Here is a 9,228-nt window from a genome sequence, read left to right on the forward strand (position 1 = left end):
GAGGAACCCAATAGAGGGATGCTTTTGGAAGCCCTTGTCAAGAAATTCCAATGGACTCTCATATGAACATTTGAAAATTGCCCTGTTCTTGACTCTTTTCTAGCTCCATGTCTAGAACTTGTAATGCTAATTACTCTTGCCTTTACTTCTCCTTCACATCTCCTATTCACCAGTCAAGGACTTTCTTTTTCCCCTACAGATAAAAGTTATGCAATTTGGGAGTCTTTTGGATAGACCCACTGAAGGGGTACTCCAGTTGCCTTACCCTGCATCCCTGTTCAGCATGGAAGAAGCCAGAGTGGTGTGTGTCCCAATTCCCTATTGGCAAATTTAGGTAACCTCTTCAGAGGATGGTGCGAGCAGAACAGGGGTAGAAATTTGCTAGGCAGTTAGGGTAAAGAGGCCCCAAAGAAAAGTGGCCAGTTTCTTAGCTAAAACAATGTCTTTGGGGCTCTTAGCAACTTACTCCATTCCAAAGGCCAAAAATGTCAAAAATAGTTGGGAGCTTTTATCTGATCCTTAAAAGATTTTAGGGTTACCTCTTCAGAAGGGGGGAATGTTAGAGTAGCCAAAAGCCCCATAAAAATAAATCAAAGAAGAAAGAGTACATGAAGTTATCAGAAAAAAGTGATAGGGAGCTATGGGAGGAGTTGGAGGGGAGGGAGTGGGCATGGATTTGATCAAAATACCTTATATACATGTATGAAAGTCTCAATAAATTATTTTTAAAAAAAGGAAAAAGAAAGAAAACCTGTCTTGGCCATAGTTTCAAATGAATGCAGAAAGCAGTTTTTCTTGTTTCCCCATGTGAGTAATTCTATAGAGGTATATTACCATTCCAAAAATAAATGTTTATTCTAAAAGAATTAAGGCAAATTTATTATATGAAGCTTAAAACTATTCCATTACATTTAACATCATGACTTAAACCCTGTTAAAAGAAAAACATCACAACTGTTGACTTGACTATTTTCATCTGTAACTATGAGAAGGAGGCCTATCTCCTGATCTTTGACACCTTAGCTGAAGTTGGAACGCTCTGGATTCTGGCTAGCCTCCATCCTTGCTCTGACTGAAATTCAAATGAGGCTTCATTCTCAGTGTAACCATTAGCAGGTTTGCAGCAGCTCATGAGAAGTTTGTGTAGTTCCTCTGACAGTGCCTCAGCTTCTCACAAACTGTCTGCCCTGTCTGTCCTCCTTCTCATTCCGACGTGCATCTGTTTTTCTTTACATTCCACCATTCATCCTTCCAAGAGCCAAACAGATACCACACTCTTGGACTTCTGGAACTGTGAGCCCAAAAGAAACCTATTTCTTTATAAATTATCCAGTTTCGAGTGTTCAGTTACAGTAGCATGTAGCAGACTATGACAGTTCTGTATGGAGTTAAGATTAAAGGTGATTAGTGGGGCAGAAAACAGGCTGTGGGAAAAAGGGGGCTCCTAACTGCAGTTCAAAGCATGTGTAGCCTCTCCAAAGCAGGTAAAGAATTCTGTGTGGAATCTGTTTCCAAGGATTTCTAGACTATTGGAGCTGGCTGTTATCTCAGATTGCTGAGAATATTTTAATGAGGTTCCCTTTAAATGCCAGTCTTTTTGTAGATCTCCATAAAATACCAGTAATAAATTTGGTAGCGGACGATTAGCAGAAACACAAAGGAAGCCAACATTGCCCAGAACTCAACAGGCCCTTTGTGTGAACTTACTTTTGCTACAGCATCGGCATCTGCACACATCTGTGGATACTCCAATGACACCTGCGTGGTGTCAGCACTGTTCAGTGATGCCTGAGATTTATCTGGCCCTTCCAGCAAATCCATGGCTGTGAGTGTGTTGTTTTCCTGTTGGCCAGAAGTTAATTTGATACAACATCCTTATTTCACAAGTATTGGATATTTGGAACAGGCATTTTTTTTTTAACTTTTTGAGACAGGCTCTCTTATAGCCCAGGCTGGCCACTACAAGACTGAAGATAACCTTTGAACTTCTAATACCCTTGCCTGCATCTCCCAAATGCTAGAATGACAGGTGAAAAAAAATTTTCTTTATGTGAGTACCTTTTAAGGTTTAAGATTTAAGGGCACAGTAGAGCCTAGACATTCTGACATTTAGATCATGTAGTATCCCCCACCCCCCATAGCCAAAATACCTAACACCACTTGACACAATGGCAAAACTAAATGAAAGTGTTTGTGCTAAATGGTATGATGTGTCAATTTTACTTGTCAAAATGTACTCAGTACTTTCTGGCATACCTAAAATACATTAGGCTCTATGTTATCGCTTACACTTAAAAATCTCTTCCTGATTTTCATTATTAAAAGCAAACAAATACAGTCCAGAATCTGTTTGTTATAGGTTCTGCCTATCTATATACCTATCTTAGTTAGCTTTGCTATTGCTGTGATAAACTACTGACCAAAACCAACTTGGGGAAGAAAGGGTTTATTTCACTTTACAGCTTACAGTCCACACACGGTGAAGGGAAGCCAGGCAGGAACTCAAGGCAGGAACCTGGAGGCAGGAGCTGAAGCACAGGCCATGGAGGAATGCTGCTTGCCAGCTTGCTCCTCTGGCCTGGGTTCAGCCTACTTTCTTATACAATCCAGGACCACCTGCCCAGGAGTGATATGAGCCACAGTGAACGTGGTTCTTCCACAGTGACTTACGCCCTTTCACATCACTCAACCAGCAAGAAAATGCCTCACAGGCCACTCTGATAGACACAATTCCACAACTGAAGTTTCCTTCTTCTCAAGTGTGTTGACAACCGAAGCCATCCGGAACAGTGCCCAGCACTTGGTGATATGGTTCAGTTTCTCTTGCGTTAGTTTTTCCTTTCTGAGAGGAAAGATGGGATGGGACAAATAAATGTCAGAATGACTTGCCCTTCAGGACGAGGAGCCAAGAAGGCTGGGAGGGTAGATGCTGAACCTACGTGCGGATGGCTCTGCTCCATGTGGATGGCTCCGCTCCAGGTGCTCAGCTGAAGGAGTTTGTTTGAAGTAGTGTAATAATTGGGCTTAAAACTGTACCCTCAGTGTGCCCTTCAAGGGAAAAGCTTGAGCTGAATCTCGGGGCAATTCATTTCAATGGTGTTTAGACTCTAAAACCAGCTGTAGGTGCAAGACCTCAAGGGAGCTGCCTCTCTCTCTCTCTCTCTCTCTTTCTCTGTCTTGCACACTAATGCTCTGTAAAGGCTCAGTAAAAAGCTTTGGTTAAAATGGCTTCCCTTACATTTCATAACAGCTACTTATTCTGTAGGATTAAATCAATACTCTGAAAGTTATGGAATATAATTATTAGAATCCATTGGCCTTCACTTTTCTAAACTTCATTATCATAATAATCTAATAGAGGTTTTCTGGATTTAGCATATTGCATCATTTGACCAGAAAATTTAAGTTAATTTATATAAAATAAACTCTGTATTATTTGTTCTAAACGATGAAAACAGGCAAATAAGAACATTGTAGAATTAAAATGCTTGACCTTACCTTTTCTTCCATTGAACACATCAGTTTTATAATTAATATGTTTGATTCCAAGGTAATGAAGGTTTAGAGGTTATTGCCTTCATACCACAGTTAACAATTACCTCATATATGCCAGGGACTCTGTGCTGTCAATTTAAAACATTTTGCATATTTTTTAAAGGGAGATGGCTTTAAACATGCAGCCCCTTGCTGCCGTAACCCCCTCAGAACATGAGATGAGTCCCTGCTATGTTCTGGCATGGAGCCAGGGTGTTTTATTTTCTTAACAACATTTTATTTCCCTGAACTCCAAAAGAAGTGACAGGTTATTTTGTCTGTAATGGTGGTTATTTTCAACTTCAAAAACGTTTCTGTGATCTTAAAGCCTTCTAATTTGTTCACAGTTACAAGTTAATACAAGCGCCCAGCAGCATCTGTGTGTAATTTTAGCTGAGAGATACAGTGGGAATTGTAGTCCTTCCAAATTTATTTTATTCCATGTGCACTGTGTAGAAGACTGCTGTCAGCCAATTTGGAGTTAGCTGAAGTCCAGATTGGCGGAGGGAAGGTGGGCATTCACGTTGTCTGTTTGGGTCTCCTGGGCCTCCTGTCAGCTCTGTTCTCTATTATATGGAGAATTCAGAAGGAGGGAGGGCAGGGTGAGGCCTGTGTACCGAAGCCACGATGCTGTGTTCTGGAGCTTTCTCTTCCCATGTGATACATCACTCGGGACTAGAGAAACCTCGTCTCATTTTTGACACAATACCTCAGCGTTCCTTGTCCTTCGTTTGGTTGGCTGTGTGTGGCTTCTCTTCTCTTCAGGGATTTCCTTGAAGTTTGCCTGCAGAGCTTAATAAACCCTGGGTGGAGAAACAGGGGGCTGTGGGCAGGGCTCCTCCTCAGGCCGCCTCCAACCACACAGGCATTCTTCTCAGGGAAGAAACAGGAAATCAGGTGAGCCGTGGGTCATCCTACTGAATGAGGAAAAGGGAAAGGGAGCAGAGTGTAAATTCAGTGGGATCGAAGAAGCTATTGCTTTTAAAAGTGTGGGGTTAGAAGGCGTCAACCTTCAGAAAAGACACCAAAGGTGGAGGGCGCCTACCGTCTTTGTGACCTCACGGGCAATCTCAGTTTAAAGACTCCACGTTGGAAGACATGATAGAGTGCATACATTTGCCCCCAAATTAGCTGCCTTATTATTATATTCAGCCCTTATACTGCCAGTTTTAGCCTTTGAAAAATGATAGACGCAAACAGATTTTCCTTAAGAATACATAACCACACAAAGAAATTAGGTAACGATTCAGACTTGAGGATTTGTAGACTCTAAAGGTTCTTCCTCATTACTTACGTACACAACCAGGGCCGCCTCAGTTACTTTCCACGCAAAGTTCCTGCCCGTTGGCAATAGAGTCGGGGAGCAACCTGGTGCTTTGTGGTGGCCCCAGAGCAATAGACAATGAGCCTCTGTTATCTGTTTCCAATTCTTACAGCGCAAAGCTGGAATCCAGAAAATTTGCCGCCTTGAACAATTCAGCTTTGAAATCCGTTTGTGGTTCAAGACTATTTTGATTTACTTTTCTTCAACATTTTATTCTTTGCCTTGTTCCCAGCCTAAGCCCCACCCCCCTTTTCTGCTGTAAATTCTTTGGTTTAAGAGTTAGTGTGATAATCTGCTTCAGAAATATTAAGCAAGCTTTCATGTCAGAGACAAGATAAAGAAAGATTATTATTATTATTTTTTAATCCTTAAGAATAAGGAGAAATCGGGCTGAAGATAAGAAAGCCTTCTGATTTTATCGTCCTACCTGACTGGAAAGTTCTGGGAGAGTTGCAGAACGCACATCGTGGTGGCAATCCTCTTTGTAGATAATGAGCTTGACATGCTTTAAATATTTATAGAGGGATGCAGAGTGCTAGGGAAAACAGCTCAGTGTCCAGCAAGTGGACAGGGCAGCTAGGAACTGCATCCTTGTCACACAGGGTGCTGGAGTGGGAACAGTTAAACAAAGCTAGCCTGAAGAGACTAGATTGACACCTTCACCAGTGTCTTCCCAACATGCATTTTATGATATGTTTATGATTTCTTCTGATTTCAGAAAAAAAGTTTTATCTCTGGAACATGGAACTGTTAATTAAAGATATGAAGAGAAAAAAATACAAATTACTATCTTCTTAGTAAAATTTTGTTCTCTCTCTTTCTCTCTCTCATCTTTTTAAGCCTTCATCCTCTTCTTCATACCAAACCACCTTTCTTCCCATAGTAGACAACATGGCTGGGAACGGCAGCTTCGAGGTTTTAAACACAACAGCTTCCTGACTCTGAGGGAGACAGTTTCTTTCTCCTTCTTTTGTATATGATACCTCTGTTCAATAATTCTGATTATCCAAGTTTAAGTATGTGCTGAATCTTGGCATCATACTCCCTCTGCTGTGAGTCAGTAGACACTTTAATTGGCTGGCTCATGCAGCCTTACTAATATCAAATGACTGGAGTAGGAGGGTCACTTACTGAGACAGGTGATGCATTCACTAGAGGAAAGGGAGAGGAACATGCTCAGCGAATGACAAGCTAGATATGTATGACATGGAAAATTGAGGGTACAGTGAGAGGATGAGAACAGGTAGATATACTGTTTTGTAAGAACTGAGAAGACCCTTTACAGAAAAAGATGATGTATCCATTATTTATATCCTAGACATTGAGTTAGTCAGTTTCCCATAGCAAGGACAAAATATCTCAGATAGTCAAATTATACAGTCAAATTATATCGACTCCTGACTTCAGAGTTTCAGCCCGTGGTCAACTTGGGCCTGCGGAAGGTGAACATTGTGGTAGAAATACATGGTAGAAGGAGCCTGAATGCCTCATGGTGGTTGGGAAGGAAAGAGAATGAGGCAGGGTGGGCCAGGGTCTCAATATCCCTGTCAAGGATATGGACCCTAACAACCTGACTTCCTTTCACTAGGCTGCATCTCATGAACGTTCCACTGTCTCCCAACAGCACCGTCGCCTGCACAAGGCTTCAACACAAATGTGTCTGGGGAACATTGGAGATCCAACTGCAACAGATGTTCATTAAGTATCTACAACTGTAGGCTTTATCTACGATTTCTCCAAGTTGGTAACTTAACCAACTCTCAAACATCATTCTCTGCAGTGCCCTACAGATGATGAAAGCTTTCAATAAGCTCAATTTCTGAACTTCTTCACTAGAGGCTTCTAAACCCTTGTGGGAGCTGAGATTGCTCACTTTGGATTTCTCTGGTTCCTTCCCTGACTGTTTTCTGCTACGGCCCAAGACTGAGTCCTAGTACTCCCACACAGACCACTCAGGGCCCTCCCAAGATCTGTTTAACCATGGGCCTGCTGGAGGGTTTCAGTCAGGTCTTTCAAGCAGGCTCCTTGAGTTTGCAGGCAACTGGAATCTTCCAAGTCCTTCTTTGTTTTCACTGATATGTCAGAAATTTACAAAGGATTTACATTTTAGCCTTTGTCTTGCACCCTTACTACATGATGATAATAAGAAACAGAGCGAAATAAGATCAAAACCAAAAGAATACAAAAAAGGTCAAAGGAATACAGACAAAGGACTAACTGATTCCAACTGGGGAATCAGGTAATCTTAGGAAGAGCTGGTATTTGAGCTTAGCTTTGAAGGGCTGGTTGAGTTTAGGGTAGTTTGGAAGTATTAAAGATCGAGAGACTGGCATAAGACAGAGAGTTATGACATCCATGGCAAATAAAACACATGGTCACAAAATTCTGGAAGACAAAAATGCACTTTTACTGATCCTTCAGTCTATTACTAAAAATATGTTGGAAAGTGAATACAGAGAAAGCAATTTGGAATCTCATCCATGAAAAATCAAGAGTTTGGACTTAGGAGGAAGCAGGTATCCAGAAAAGGCCTGAGCACGGAAGCAGTGTGTTTTATAAAATATTAATAACAGCAAGAACGTTGGACGGAGAGCTCCTAGACTGGGGTGAAGGAGACCAGCTAAGAAACTGCTACAGATAAAGAAGAAAGCAGTGTATTAAATAGACTGAGTTCAAAGGGAGTCAATCAGAAAATAATTCTGGAGGTCAGGGGAGGCAGACGGCTGCTGTTTGATGCTGCTCTCTGGCTGCTGGGGTGTCCTGTAGGGCAGATGCTTAAAAGCTGCTCTTCCTCTGATACAGGCTCATGGTGGTCTTTAAGGTCCGAAGCTTGGAGGAATTCCGAACGGCAGCATTCTCTGTCATGAGTGATGCTCTCTGGCTTACCTTTCAGGGCAATCTTCAGGTTTTCTTTTTCCACGTTTTGGCCCATAAATAGACCCCCAAAGAGATTTCCTTTTCCTCTTTTTATGCTAGATCGCCTTCCCTCAGGCAACTGTTAGGCTGAATCTTTTCACAACATTCATTTTTTCTATCTGAACTCACACATACTAGTTCTGTTCAACTCTGGAAATGCATATTGACCACCCCATCACTGCCCTTTCTCACTGGAAGCCTTAACCACTTTCAGACTGCTTCAGGTGAGAGCCACACACATAGGCTTACTGCCTATCCCCTAATGCCAGGGATGCATTAAGGTCTCTCTTAAGGACTCTCATACTTTATTTTTGAATTAACCCCAGATGAGCCAAATCCATTCTTCCATTTGGGAAGTATCCAGTCATGGAATGAGATCACACCGGACTTCCCTCATGGGTATGCTACTTTCCTTCAAATCCAAGATTTCCCAAGATGGAAAACAGATGCTGTCATCTAACTAGGGATGGATTCTATTCACTGAGTAAATGAATTGTAGTGTAAAGTTTAAAGTACTAAAAACTAATATAGCAAGGCCTCTGGCTTTTATTTTTTATTTATCTTTTGCTTTTCAAGATTGGATATGAAATTGCTATTCTGGGAATGAAGAGACCTGAATTCAGTTTAACAGTCAACAGGGTACATGGACACTGACAATTTGCCTTATTGTCTGGGGATTTGCTTCTGTATTTAATAGAGAAAGGTGTTGTGCTGGATGAGCACCTCATGGTATGGACACTACTGCAGAGAGAACATGATCCACATTAGCTCTGTCACTTGGTATTTTTCTTGTAATCATGAGCAGTTACTTAACCTCTCTGAGTGCTAGTTCCCTATCTGGGACCTGCTGGTAGGGTTCTTGTGAAGGTTAAATTATACTTTATTTAAGTGTTCAGCCCATCACATAATAAGCACCCCAGAATGGCATTTACTATTAATACTAACACTCTTTCTGGTCTTTATGATTAAGCATATACACCACCAATGAAGGCTGTGAACTTTGTGTTATACATTTCAGGTCAGCACCAACATTTGGCTACATCTCCCTCAAGGTTCACCCAATAATTCACCCTGGTGAAACGCAATAATCCTCATCTAGAAAGTGTACCTGAGACTCTTGTAATTCCTTGTGGAAAAAAGGGATATATTAAAATAACATTTCTTTCTTCATGCAAGTTTTCATAAGTAATCTACCTTCCTTTCCCTTTGCACTGATTTCATAATAAAGACAAGTATGTTGTTTTTTTTTATTTTCACAGTGCATTAAGGAAATGACCAATGGCATTGACTTCAATCAGCATTTACCAACATTCACTGAGTGCTCTCTACGTGTGCCTGGTTGTGTCAGGGTCTGAGACAGAACATCTGCATGTGTTCTGTCTTCAGGAAGTCTACAGTGATAGTATCCTGAAATCTGAGACATCTTTGGAAACCAAGATTTATGTATTCAGGTT

The sequence above is a fragment of the Nannospalax galili genome, unplaced genomic scaffold, assembly GCF_000622305.1.
Source record: "Nannospalax galili isolate Female #2095 unplaced genomic scaffold, S.galili_v1.0 scaffold232, whole genome shotgun sequence".
Lineage (NCBI taxonomy): Eukaryota > Metazoa > Chordata > Mammalia > Rodentia > Spalacidae > Nannospalax > Nannospalax galili.